Here is a 15,797-nt window from a genome sequence, read left to right as displayed (position 1 = left end):
ATGAACTAAGACGTGAACCTGCCTGTCAGAGGAGATAGTACCCATTACGGTCTTCAATTACCAAAATTTAAAACAAATCCGGCTAAAAGTGCGATACAAAAAAAAAGTTAAGAAACACCTAAATTCGGCCGGACCGAACTGTTAATACTCCTACCATTAGGAAGGAACTTGAAAAATGTTATAAAAATTTCGTCGAAACCCGTTACATGGGGGCTATACGAAGACGAGGACCTACATTGACAATTTTCTGTCATAAAAAAGGAGCACCCATTACGAACTCCAAATACGGAATTTGAAACAATTCCGGTGAATAATGTCGCTAAAATCATTAAAAAACCGAATATTTGGAGGAATTATTATATGGGGGCTGTAGGAAGATATGGACCTGTATTAGGTTGGGTACTACAAGTGTCTTAGGCTGTAGTACCCATTACGAACTTCAAATACCAAATTTAAAACATTTCCGGGGAATAATGTCGCTTAAATCAGCAAAATGCCGAATATCGGGAGGTACCGTTATATGGGGCTATAAGAAAACGTTGACAGACATGGCCCATTTACGAACCTAATCTGCCTACTGGTAAACTAGACATGTATGCAAAATTTTAGCTTTCTATCTCAATTCGTTCTAAAGATAGCGTGATTACAACAGAGAGACAGATGGACATCGCTAGATCGTCTATGAAGTTTGAAATAATTCCGGTAAATAATGTCGCTAAAATCATGAAAATACCGAATATCGGGAGATACCGTTATATGAAGTAAATGGGCCATGTCGGTCCACGTTTTCGTATAGCCCCATATAACGGTACCTCCCTATATTCGGTATTTTCATGATTTTAGCGACATTATTTACCGGAATTATTTCAAATTTCGTATTTGAAGTTCGTAGAAGGTATTACAGCCTATGACAAAATTTTTTGTATGCAGGTCCACGTCTTCGTATAGCCTCCATATAACGTTACCTCCCGATATTCGATATTTTGAAAATTTCAGCAAAATAATTTACCGAGAACGTTTCAAATTTCATATTGGAAGATCTTAATGGGCACTACAACCTATGGCAAAAAAAAATCGTATGCTGGTCCACGTTTTCTTAAAGTCCCCATATGACGGTACCTCCGTTATTTACCGAAATTATTTTAAATTTCGTATTTGAAGTTCGTAATGGGTATTACAGCCTATGACAAAAAATTTCGTATACAGGTCCTCGTCTTCGTATAGTCCCAATATAACGGATTTCATTTAAGTGGTAGTTTTCAATTTTCAATTCTTTTTTAATTTTTTTAGTTCCTTCCAAATGGTGGAGGGTATTAAAAGTTCGGCCCGGCCGAACTTAGCTGCTTGTTTACTGGTTTTGCCTTTCAGCAGCATCCCTTGGTGAGCATCTCCTTAAGCTTAAAGTTATTTAAAAAAGCTACAATTGTATTAAGAGACTAGAATCACCATCCGCCTACGGCTATATGCCACTCAGCGACGATTTCGATAGGTGGGAGGACCACGAGGGTCCATCAAATCTATAATTCATTCACCTGTAATTTCCAATCTATTGATCCATTTACAGCAACATATTTTTATTATTTTTCGAAAAAAAAATATTTGCAATGATGCGCCGAAATAATTAATGATTAGAGTGGACCACTGTAAATATTTAATTTTTTTTTTTCGAAAAATAATGGCACACATTTTATATTTGTTGAATTGTAAAGAACAGCAAAAGCAAACAAATACAATTTAAAGCAACAGCAACAACAACATTATCCCGAGTAGCAGTAACAGCCCCAAATGTGTTACACTATTTTCTCATCAGCTTTCATATTTTGTCTACATCTTTGTCTTCATCGTTCATTCGTTTGTTTGGTTGTTCGACTGGCCGTATGTAGTGCTATATTTCACGGATTGCGGATTATTTTCTATGTTTTGTAGTTGGGATTCGAAAAAACACAAACACACACACACACAGAGAATTGAAGACAGCCAACGAGTTAAGCCGGCAAATTGTGTGGGGCCAAAAGGGGGTAAAAAGATTGTGTTTAGCTGATATTATCACCATTCATGTTAGAGCAGCAGTAGTTGAGCGTTGTTCGGTTTTTTTTTTGGTCTATTATATTTATGTGGTAGTCTGTTGCTTTGGCTTTACGAAATACGGGGGGGTTTAGAAAATAAATCGTGCCCAATATGATTTCACTAAAAACCGTTAAATATTACCCACTTGTATGTTGTTCGGTTGCTGTTTTGTTTTTTTTTTTTTGCTCTTGCCAACAACTATTACGAGGGCTGATTTTTATGAGAATGCCTTTAATGGGAATTACGCATTATCTGAAAATGCGGTCAAATATTTTTTTTGTTTTCATCTGGTTTTATGAAATTGCCAAAGTGATAATTGTGAGTTTTTTTTTATTGGCAATTTACATATGGCTGGATTTTTTCCAATGGAGCGAGGCTTCTAACGTATTTATTTTTTATTTGTTGAATTGCAATAAATTATGAAATTTAATAATAATATTATAATTTTTCTATAGAGGGCTTGCCAGCCTGTTTTTATGGAGGGTGACTGTGGATTAAAACTGACTTAAGGGTTATTTTCCTAGATTGAAGTTGAGGGAGTGAATGGTACATGCCTAAGTTATAATTCATTAATGGATGTGTAAGGAATATTAGAGTCCAATCTTGATCAGCATAAATGGTGCATGTAGGTCAAAGTTTTGGTATAGCCCTCACATCAGGGAATCTCCCTATATTCGGTATTTTGATGATTTTGGCGACATTATTCACCGGAATTTGGTATTTGAAGTTCGTAATGGATATTACAGCCTATGGCAGAAAATTGTCCGTGCAGGTCCATGTCTTCGTATAGCATCCATATAATGGTACCTCCTGATATTCGGTATTTTGATGATTTAAGCGACATTTGAAATTCGGTATTTGAAGTTCGTAATTGATATTAGCCCATGACAGAAAATCGTCTGTGCAGGTCCACGTTTTCGTATAGCCCTCACGGCTATACGGTACCTCCCCATATTCGGTATTTTGATGATTTTAGCGACATTACTCACCGGAATTGTTTAAAATTTCGTATACAATGGATACTACAGACTAAGACAGAAAATTGTGCGTGCAGGTCCACGTTTTGGTATAGCCCCGTATAATGGTTCCTCCCTATTTTCGGTATTTTGGTGATTTACGCAACATTATTCACCGGAATTGTTTCAAAGTAGGTATTCGAAGGTTGTAATGGGTAGTACAGCCTATGACAGAAAATTGTATGTGCCGGTCCACGTCCTCGTATAGTACCCATATAATGGTACCTCCCTATATTGACGAATTTAGCTACATTATTAATCGATTTCAAGTTTCGCATTTGAATATTATAATGGCTTATGATAAAAGTTGCTTATGCAGGTCCACGTCGTCGTATAGACCTTAATATAAAAGCTACATTCGGTATTTTTAAGATTTGAAAAGAAATTTTAACAGATTTTATTTTTTTGAAAATTGCCAAATTCCTTCCAAATGGTGGAGGGTATTCCAAGTTCGGCTCGGCCGAACTTACAGGTTGTGATAAAAATGCTAAGTTTAGATTTATTCTGAATTGGTCAACATTGGGACGAATTATCGCCTTCAAACGACCAATGAACCGTCACACGCTGCCCGAATGTTGCTCTGCGGTATTTTCGCCCATTCCCGGAGAAGCGCTCGCTGGAGTATTTGGTATTTTTTTGTTGCCAACCTTGCTTTCCAAAATACTCCAGACACAGTAGTCCAACGGATTGGTATCCGAAGATTTTGGTGGCCATAATGTACTGGAAATGAAGCGGGGAACCTCATTTTGTAACCATTCTTAGGTAAAGCGTTCTGAGTGCGATGTTGCTGAGTCCTGTTGGATTGTCCAAGATCTGTGGCCAAAAGGTTTGCGTGCCCAAGGCTTTAATACACCCTCCGGAATATTTCCGCGATAATATTCGGTATTTATTTTGATGCCACGGTTGATTAATACGAGCGGAGAGCGATCATTGGCTGTTATGGCGGCCCACACCATCACCATGGCTTGCGCTTGAGTTCTGATGGCCAACCGAAGGTGCACGTTTTCAGCTGACCTCTTTGGCAAATAAAGACGATCATTTTGTTTGTTTACAAACTGCTGGACAACGAATGTTTTCTCATCGGACAAAACCAAATTCGGCAGTTCACCACTTTCGGCCTAGCGAAGCAACTCTTTAGCTCGTTTGAGTCTATTTTTTTTTCTGTTGCGGTGTTGGTTCTTGCACTGTTTGGAATTTCAATGGCTTTACTCCGAGCTAATTTTTCAATATTTGCCGAATGGAATACTGCGATATGTTCAGCTCACGAGCCATTTTTTGGCCATTGCGACGCGGGCTTCGATCAAGTCGCTTCTTTACTTTTACAACCATTTCTGCTGATGTCCACTTCCTTGACGTCGGGCTACGCCACCAGTATCACGGTAACGAGCGATGGTACGAGACACAAAAGATTTATTCACATTTAAATGCTGGAGTGCTCTAACAATAGCCACTTGTGGTTTTCCAGCCAAATATAAAGAAATCATACTATCACGCTTGAATTCCATCACGAATAATATTTTTCTGGAAAATTCTCACCAAAATGCTTTTGTACGACTGTAAACAAATTAATGAGCTATCACTGGAATAATTTTAACAGCTGTCGGACGAGTGGCTTAGATATGACAGCAGTTTGAATTTGGTTGCAGTTGTTTCATCTCATCCTGTATATGGGAGCTAATGCTTTATCTGACCCGATTTTCATCAAATTTGGAGTACTTGCTTCTAGACTAAATTCGATCGGATGTGCCGAAGTCCATCCCATTTCTATGAACACTACACATATGACGTATGATCGGACGAAAATATATATGGGATCTATGTATGTAGATCTCATTCCATTATATCCAAGTTCAATAGGGTTCATCCTTGGGTTAAATAAATGCTTTGTGGAAAATTTTACTCAGATGAAATGCGTCCTGTGCCTTGTTTGCCAAAATTGACGGCCGGGTGGGCTCAGAATTTGATTCCATAAAAATCATCCAATTTTTTCATTCTCTATGATACAAAAAAAATATAGAAATATATAATACCCTTTACCTCAGTATGGCCTAGTGTATAAATATTGAATGTAGGGTCACTTTTTGGCCCGGTGTTGGCAACCAAAATCTGCTATTTTCTAATATTTAGGGTTCTTTGTGGGAATATTAACGACAAATGTAGGTTACGTCCCCATAAAACAGAATTTGGAAATGTTGTGGAAGGCGTTTAAACATTCTTTCTCAATGGTCCCCTATTTTTGCGAACCGTCGAAAACAACGTATATATTGTCTCGTCAAGAACACAAGCAATTGGCAACACTGTTGTGACGAGAAATAAATCTGCCTTAATTTCTATTGTTCAACAACTGTTTTGCGCATTCAGCAAAAAAATCAAAATTGAGTTGAGTCGAATATTTCTCACTTTTGCTTTCAATCACACGTTTTGCATAAAACAAAAAACGAAAATGGGTTCGAAACAAAACGCTGCTGCACAGCAGTTCAGCCGTTTCATCATTTCATTTAACGGCAACGGCAATAATAAATAAAAGTGATATTGAAATTGAATTGTTGGCAGCAAATAGCTGCAAGTTGACAGCTATAAAACGCTGCTATAGTGGGGAACCGATACCAACAATAATGTGATGTCGCCTCATCCAACACGGCCGCCAGCCATTGTGTGCGGAAGGCAACGAAATTCTTTTTTAAAGAAAGACAGAAAAAACGAAATTAAATCGAATAAAATGAAACGAAATGAAATTGCTTTAAAGCTTAAGAAGGCAAGACAGAAGAAGAAAAAAAAAAAACATTTACACACAACAACAAGAGCAACAAAAACAGACGACTTTAACTCAAAACAATAAGACAGGGAGGGGGGATATGAGTATGGACATAAAGTGACAAGGGGAAGGGGCGGATATACAGGCCGGCAAATGGGTAGATGAACAAATAACTGTATGGATAGACGGGAGTATATGGACAGACAGACGGTCTGATAGACAGTCAGTCAGTTGGCCACACATAATATAGTGTACAGCAACCTCTACAAGTAGTTGACAAATAATTTTCTCTTTATTCGCCAAGACCACCGCACGCTACTCAAATGGGAATCGAAGTAAAAACTGCGGGAAAAAATACAAAAACTACAAAAAAACACCGACAACAACTTGATGTGGTGGCATTGTGCCTGAATATGTTTTTCCCCATTTCTTTTTGGTTTCATAAAACTAGAGTTTTCTAGATTTTGCCGCCTTGGCAGATAAGCAACAGAAAACGACGAATCTAGCGTTACAAAAGAGATAGAGCAGAGACAGAGAGAAAAAAGAAAGTACTCCCGGCACAAAAGAGAAACGAAGGAAAAAAACATCGAATCCAAAAAAACAAAGAGTTTATCGTTTACAACGAGCGAACAACCAGCGGGAACGTGAACAGCTTCATATGAATTTTAAAAAGGAAAAATTCTACAACCACCATTGCCACCACTATCCTCAGGAAAGGCAGTAGCACTCATAAGCCCATTCGACATCACCATCTGCTGTTACGCCACCCTTTCCTGTATTGGTTATTAAACTGCACAAAAAAAGGATACGGAAAATTCGCCTTTTTATCGTTTTTTTTTTTTTTCTTCTTTCTTTTTTCATTTTTTTTCCCGTTTGTCCGTCTATCTTTTCAGAGCTGGTGCTTTTCAAGTGCCTTGGGAAGCCTTTAAAGTTTATCTGTAAATTTATGAAAAGGGGATTTTTTTTTGTTTTTTTGAATCAAGAACATAAACCACTCAAACGCAAAATGGGGGGGAGTAGAGCACAAAAGGACTTTTCGCCGTAAAGTATCTTAAAATGGAAATTAATTTGATGTAAACATTTTGAGGATTTGATACGAAAAATAACTTACTCAGGATTTTTCCCATAAAAAAGGAAAATATTGTTTGGGGCTGGTAGGAACGAGGTATCTTACCTCATATCGGATAGTCAGGAAATGAACCCTAGGAAAATATTTAAATATGGCAAATATGTCGTTGAGACCTTTAAATAGGTTTGAATTTATCCCCCTTAGAAGTACAATAACGTTATGCAAAAAAGACTTGTTCATATGTCTCAATATTTAAGATCCCCCAAAGAATCATGGTTGTGACCAAGAGAAAAATAACTAATTTTAAACTATGGGGGAGGCACAACTATACAGGGTGAGATAAAAAAACTGCAACAAAGTCAAATGCCATAATTTTTACATTTTTTATACCCTCAGCCATATGGCTACAGAGGGTATATATCATTTGATACGGTCAAAACGTGCCTAGTTGAAATAACAGTTTTAGACCCTAGGTCTCTTTGGACCAAATCCGTTTCAGAACATTTGGAGTCGATCTAGCGATGTTCCCCCATCCGTCGATCCGTCCGTCCGTCCGTGTGTCTGTCTGGCTGGTGTGCACAATAACTCTCCACGGGAGTATCCGATATGATTCAAACTTGGTACAACGTAATATTATTGTCAGACTTAGATCGAGTTCGGGGATGGGCAATATCGGTCTACTCCTTCTGGTACCTCCCCCACAAAAGGTCGAAATTTTCAAAAAAAAAATATTTTTTGCACAGAAAGAAAAACTATAATCCGATTTTGCTCCAACTTTGCAAATCCTAATATTTGCGTTAGTGCTAGGTCGGGTGCGCAAATGGACAATATCGGCCCACTCCATTAAGTACCTCCCCCACAAATGGTCTAAATTTTAAATAATTACAACTCTCATAAAATGTGATGTAAGAGTCCGATTGTCTTCAAATTTCACACATCCCAGTATTTATATTAACCCAAGGTCTGGTGTTAAGATGGAATATATCGGTCCACTCCTTCTGGTACCTCCCCCACAAAGGTCGAAATTTTCAAAAAAATATTTCTTACACAGAAAGAAAAACTATAATCAGATTTTGCTCCAACTTTGCAAATCCTAATATTTGCGTCAATGCTAGGTCGGTTGCGCAAATGGACAATATCGGTCCAGTCCTTCTGGTACCTCCTCCACAAAGGGTCAAAACTTTAAATAATTACAACTCTCATAAAATGTGATGTAAGAGTCCGATTGTCTTGAAATTTCACACATCTCAATATTTATATTAACCCAAGGTTTGGTGTTAAGATGGGATATATCGGTCCACTCCTCCTGGTACCTCGCCCACAAAAGGTCGAAATTTTGAATATGCATTAGGCTCATAAAAGACGAAATTAACACCGGATTCCATTTAGACTTGGCACATCTGAATATTTTAATCAACACAGGATCCTCCATCCTCCTGCTACCTTCCCCACAAAGGGTCAAAGTTTTGAATAAACAAAACGTTTATAAAATCCGAAATAAGCATAAGGTTCTATTTATATTTCAAACATACCATTATTTCCACTAACAAAAGATCCGTTGTGAAGATGGGATCCACTCGGTCCACTCCTTTTGGCAGCTCCCCCACATAGGCTCAAAATTTCGGATATAAATGAAGCTAAAAAAATGCGAAATTGACATCCGATTCTATTCAAGACTTGCCACTTCCCAAAATTTCCGTTAACACAAAACAGTCCAAACCTAGCACGTCGTTACATTTATATTATACTAGCTGGCCCGGTCCGCGTTGCCGGCCTGTAGTTTTTGTCTATTAGGCATATTTGTCAAAGTATAATTATTCACAGATATGACTGATATCTGTTCACGTACTGGTCGATTAAAAGTGTTTTAAAATACCTATACCTATATTTAAGCCGTGGACTTGAGGGGGTACTATTACATGGAGAAAATTCTAAAATTTGTAGATATGTTGCAATTTTTGTGTAAGATTCCACCCAAATATACATTTTTAGCCAAATCTTTTGAAATATGGTAAAATCAGGAGGTACCTTTACATGGGCACTACTCCGAAATATCGACCTACATTGAAAACTTTCTTCTACCGCTTGACAAACAGAGACCAAATCAAAAATATAGCAATTTTACACCCATGGGAATTAATTTCATTTGCCATTTAAATTGTAAGTTGGTTGTAAATTGTAAGTTGTAAGTCCATATTTTTATCATAGTATAATTCAACGACGATTCAACAAATATTCTGTCCCGTGCTACTTTCTTATATTTGTAATTTGTCCATGTTTTCATAATTTATTTCATATAGATGTGCATCCCAAATCTATGTTCTCAACCAATATTCTCTTGGGGGTTACAAATTCAATAGAATACAAAATTTTCTTTTCTGAACACACATTAGATGTGAAAGTGGACTTGGGGATACTCCAATGTGGGGGCTTTACTTAAATAAATTCCTAGGTGACAATTATCTGTATGATGGTTCCATACACCAGGATAGCGTATATACAATTTTTTAGCCAAATCAATTGATAAATGTGGTCAAGACCAATATGGGCCCTACTCTGGAAATTTCAAATTTTGCCAAATAAGGCCAAAAATGAAAAAAGTGGGCATGACCCCAAAAATAGCTTAAATCATACGATGGATATATAAATATGAAATCGGTTTGTACCCTTATCCGTGAGTTATGATCGATATCATGACCTGCAAAAGCGATTTAAGTTATCTTGAATATTTGGGAAGAATTTCTGGAAGGATAGAAATCATTATTTTGTTCACAAAAAATCCACTGAATTCAATATGATAATACAAATTGAAAAAAATTGACAAAAGAAGAATAACAAATTGAAAAAATTTTCAACTTGTTTTCTGATTTTTTACAGCAAATATTTAAAGATCCTCCTTAAGTTTGTCAATAGAATGTACTATTATTTTAAAATTCGATTCCATAGAAATTTTTTTTCGATTTGTTCCCGATTTGAGAGTTTTTGCAATAAGATCTCTTTTTCTTGATTTTTTAGCGATTTTGAAAAATAATTTATCTTTTAACTTTGGCGTGACCGCGTTAAATTATTTCGATATCGTCTATTCCGTTACGCCACCACATAATTCGCTACTACACTTCCATGTAACCCGCCATCAATTTCAGTTCTCAAGAAATCAAGTCAATTAAATAAATTGGTATTAATATTCGAATTCAAAAATAAAATACAAAAAACACTACAAATGTACATTAGAAAAAAGTAAGTCAAAATGGAAAAAATCATGCAAAATAAAACATTACTATTGTACATTTCAAAAGTCAAAATGAAAATGTTAATGTATCACATTTTTACGCGATTTTTTTGTATATTATCCTTTTCGGACAGGAGACAATTCCGAATTTGTATGAATCGTTAGAATCAGTCCAGCGGTTCTTAAGTTATAAGCGTAGTAACTAACACAACTTTCTTTTATATATATAGATTTAATTAGGTCCGATACGAAATGGCCAATTCCTTCGGAACTAACTGCATAAAGGTTAAACATTTGAATAATCATAACAGAAGTCCAAATATTTTTAAATAATCGAACATTGGCTGAGGGTATACATCTGTCGGCAAAGCCGACTTTTTCACACAGTTGAGGTTTAAAATTTCCAACCAAAATATACCTTGTATTTTTGTAAACTCCCAAATTCCGAGAAATCGTAATTCGAAAATTTTTCAAAATTGTAAAACATAGGGATATTGCCCCCTTTTGTGGTCGTCTTGAACTATATCGGGGTACTGCCATTGGTCAATATGAATTTTGTAAATTTCTGACACTGAATACTGAACTTTTGTGTTGAAGGTACTAAGTACGTACGTACATATATTTTTTTATTAAAACATAACAAATTATGCTGTCGAAAGTGGTTTTTCAATATAATCCTTCCACGGAGAAGCCCATGGTTGGAGAGAGGCTTCCTTCTCCTTTCATTGAAATTGAAACATGAAATATTTCATACTAACTGAATGCCATTCTCTCCTCATTGCGTAACGTCCCTTATTCAGAAATATCCACCTTCCGTTATGTCATTTCATATTTAAAATAACATTAAAAATATATTCATGTAGTCCATAAATTTGAAATGTTTTACATGTTTTCTTTTCGCCAGCCATTATTATGAAATACAAAACGGCTAAAAATTAATAGCATCCGTAGCTACTTTTTGAATACAAAGAGAAATATACGCACATCCACACAAATGTATATATGTATGTATACACACATAGAGTTCCTGCCGTTTAGCCTTTTTGATATCCCACGATGAGGATATTTTTGCAAACATCAATAAGCTCTTCGAATAGATTTTGTCAACCACCATGCCACCTCATCCCATCCTTGCCGAACAGACTTCAATAAAGCTACAGTGTAAACAAATATTCTTTAACAACTCCACATTCCGTGTTTTATTTTTTCGTCTTCTTACATGTCAACCAACCCCTCAAACATGCACTGATTGTGTTACACATCCACACAAACACCATCACACATATCCTCCGCACCACCAAGGCTACTACTGCCACCAACCCATTGATTGAATACGCGAACCCAGAAATATTATGAATATACTTTGGTTATATTCCACTTCCCCCATCAATTCACATCGTGTGTGTGTTTGGGGTGGAGGTGCCACAGATGATGTGGCAGCAGCAACAGCAAATGCAGACAGCACTTATACATCATTGATAACCTATTGACAGCCATATGAAATTGAAATGTTAACGAGGCCGAGTGCTCCTGCCTGGCTGGCTGGCTGGATGTTCTGCCTGCCTCCCCTCCACCGAGACGGGTTATTACCGTTCGTTCGTTCGTTCGCTCGCTCATTTCTTCGTTTCATTTACAACATGAAACCAGCTATAAGTAGCTTAGTTGAATGAAACGCATACGGACACATGGAGTGTATCCATCAGATACATTTATGAGTACAATATCAATATAATCATCATAGCCACTTATATAAAAAAATGTATATAGGGAGTTACATATTTAATAATGGTTATATGTGTATCGGCAGAAATATATGAGAGACATTACCGATGCAATGTTGTGCAAAAATATATTTGGAAAATTGATGTATATATAAGCCAGGCTATTTTTGAAAAGCTAAAGCTAGCAAAAGGATCAAGATTTTGCTTTGAGCAAATCAAATCAACGCCCAGACTAAACAGCAGGAGCTAGAATCCTGACATTTCTACTAGGATCAGTCTCGGTGCGTAGGTGGATTTTTGGAACTCCGTACTAAAAGGATACGAAAAGTACTAAAATATTGTTGTAGCAGCTCACACTGCTGTGTTCGTTCTGATTGAGGGTTCTGCTCCTAAGTCCAATTTGAAAAAGGATGCAACCTGTACGGATTGGGTCCACAACGAAACCGGAGTTAGGTGAGTAGGTTTGGTTGGACAGCGAAAAAGGTGTAGCGTGTCATGTGGACCTGTGCAACAAGCTGGGCAGATGTTCTGCACATCGCTGTCAATCGGGGACCAATAGGAACTAAGGCGACTGCACCATCCGGATCTTAACTGAGCCAAAACGTTTCGGGGTTTGTCGGGGTAGGTCTCGCTCTTCAGCTGCGATGCGGCATGGTCTCCTAGTACAATATTCACAGTCTCAAAAACGATACAACCAGTTCGGGTTGGGTCCACAACGAAACTGGAGTTAGGTGAGTAGGTTTGGCTGGACAACGAAATAGGTGCAGCGTGTCATGTAGACCTGTGGCACAAGCTAAACAAATGTTCTGCACATCGCTGTCAATCCGGGTCCAATAGGAATTAAGGCGGCTGCACCATCCGGATCTTAACTGAGCCAAAACTACTCGGGTTTGTCGGGGCAGCTCTCGCTCTTCAGCTGCCATGGGAAGGTGGGGTCTCCTAGTACAGTATTTACTCTATATCCTTCCGAGACTTCTGAGACCGCATTAGAGTGAATACTATTCAGTCCCGCTTGATAGACCTGTTGATCTAGAGGCTCTCTCTCTCTCTCTCTTATACCTCTGTACCTCTCTCTCTAGATCTAGATGAAGGTCTTTCCTTACATGCCTGGGTGGAGGTTGCATATGCCCCAGATGGTAATTCGGATGGCTCTGTCTGTAACATCCAAGCAGGTATTGCATTGACAGCATTTTATTATGCTGTCGTACCGGTAAGACCTTCGCCTCCTCATGTAGGTGGTCGACAGGTGTTATGAGGAGGCACCCTGTTGCGGTTCTAAGGGCGGCATTCTGAAAGAACTCAATATTTTTCTGCTGCGTAGTACTAACATTGGCGGACCGGTGCCACATAGTTTACCACAGACGCGGTAGGCCGCGTTGTAAGAGGTCAATAAGGTTTCCTTATCAGCTTCCCGAGTGCTGCCGGCCAGAGACTTTAGAACCCTGTTCCTACTTCTAATCTTGTCACAGATAGCTGTGGTACTAAAAATGTAATACTGTGTACAGGGCAAACGGAATGAGCTAGAATTCTGAAATTTGGTATCAGAGTCACTGATGGAATGTAGGATATATGTACCACAAGGTTTTTGGAAATTCGATCTTTAAGGCTACAAAAAACTCTAAGATGGTACTTAACTTCTAAAATGGTACCATTTGGTGTTATGTGAATGGATAGAGTTAAAAATTTAGAATGGGAATCAAGTTTGAGGAGCAGAGTTGATGTAAGGAGGTAGTTTTGGCAGTGTGTAGGAACGGATGGATCAGGAATCCGGAAATTTAAAATTACCGTTACTGGCAAAGTGTAGGATTGGGATATTGAGGTAGTTTTCGAAAATACTACATGGCACTAAAATTGGTATAATTGGAATTTGGAGGAACGGATGGAGCTAAAATCCGGAAATTTGAAATTAATATTACTGGCGAAGTCTACGATTGGGTATGGAGGAAGTTTTCGAAATTTGCACTTATGTTCACTAAAAGTACTAAATTTGGTCCAATTTCGATTTGGGTTAACCGATAGAGCTGGAATTCTGAATTTTAGAAATAAGATTACTATTGCATTGGACGACTGGGGTATGTAGGTAGTTTTGGAAATGCATACTTATGTATACTAAATAGTACTAAAATTGGTACAAATTAAATTTTGGGAGAACCAATAGAGACGGAATTCTGAAATTTGGAAATATGAGTACTATTGGATTGCAGGACTGAGGTATGTTGGTAATTTTGGAAATTCCTACTTATGTATACTAAATGGTACTAAATTTGGTACAATTAACATTTTGGATGAACCGGTAGAGTTATAATCCTGAAATTTGAAAATTAGATCTTTATTGGACTGTGTAATGGTAAAAGTGATGTAATGTAGATAGTTGGCAATTCGTACTTATGTGTACTAAATGGTACAAATTGGAAATGGGATGAACCAATGGAGCTGGAATTCTAAAATTTGGAATGAGAGTCACTGATGGAGTGAAGAATAGATGCACCAAAGAGTTTTTGGAAATTCGAACTTTAAATTTAGTAAATGCTCTAAAATTTTACTAAACTTTTGAAATGGTACGATTCGGTATTATGTGAATGGATAGAGCCAAAATAATTAAAATTTGGTATAAGAATCAAGGTTGTTTTAGGGTGAGGAGGAGGAGGAGGAGGTGGAGTTGGTGGATGGTTTGTGATAAGGAGCTGGTTTTGGAAATGAGTACTACAAGTGCACGGAAAATACTAAATAGTACCATATTTAGTATAAGTTGGTATTGGATGAGTACAAAGTGCTTGCAGTTTTATATTTGTGTTATTAAGGTTGCTGTTCATGTGTGACATGAATATATGGAGGGGGTTTTCGAAATGTGTACTCTGATATTGAGGTATCTGTTGGTATCTGGAATTGAGATATGGAAATGATTTTCGAAATTTGTACTACAATTGTACGAAAAGTACTAAAATGTAATACTTTATACTAAACAAACGGAATGAGCTATAATTCAGAAATTTGGAATAAGTATCATTGTTGGAGTGCAGGATATATGTATTAGAGGGCTTTTGAGATATGGAACCTGAATGTTACGAAAAGTTCTAAAACGGTACTAAATTTCTAAAATGGTATCATATGGTATTATGTGAACCGATATAGATAAAAACATGAAATATGGTATAGAAATCAAGGTTGGAAAATATATGACGCTGGTTTTGAAAAAGTGTACTAAAAGTGGAAGAAAAGTACTAAATAGTACTATATTCGATACAATTTGGTATTGGGTGAACATAAAGTGCTTGCAGTTTAATTTGTTTTTATTAGGGTTCCTTTTCATGTGTGCTCATGACATATGGAGGTGGTTTCGGAAATGTGTACAAAAATTGTAGGAAAGGTACTGAATGGGATTATATTTTGAATTGGATCAAAGGAATATTAATCAAAATCTGAAACTTAATATTTACATTATTGATGGTACCTGCGTGTTGCGGTGGGTTGCAAATTTGTACTAGATTTGTACGAAAAGTACTAAATAGTACTAAATTTGGTATTGGGTGAGGGGATAGGGCTAGAATCCTTAAATTTGATATTGAGGTATCTGGAATTGAGATATGGAGATGATTTTGTAAATGTGTAGTATAATTGTACGAAAAATACTAAATGTAATACTTTGTAGTGGACAAACAGAATGAGTTAGATTTCTGAAATTTGGAATGAAAGTCAGCTACTTTATTTGGTATTGGGCGAAGGGATAGAGATACAATTCTGAAATTTTATATGTAGATTACTGGTGGTATCTGTTTTTATGATTTGGCATAGAAAACATAATTTGTTCTAATGATATAAATTCCTCTGCTTTCTCAGAGTCTAAAGCATACCTTCACATGTCATTTAGAAATTAATAATTAAAATTATATTTCGCCTAGATATCCTGCAATGACTTCAACTCATCACGCTGAAAAGTGTT

Source organism: Musca domestica, unplaced genomic scaffold (genome assembly GCF_030504385.1).
Source record: "Musca domestica strain aabys unplaced genomic scaffold, Musca_domestica.polishedcontigs.V.1.1 18, whole genome shotgun sequence".
Lineage (NCBI taxonomy): Eukaryota > Metazoa > Arthropoda > Insecta > Diptera > Muscidae > Musca > Musca domestica.
Note: the sequence above shows the minus strand (reverse complement) of the source record.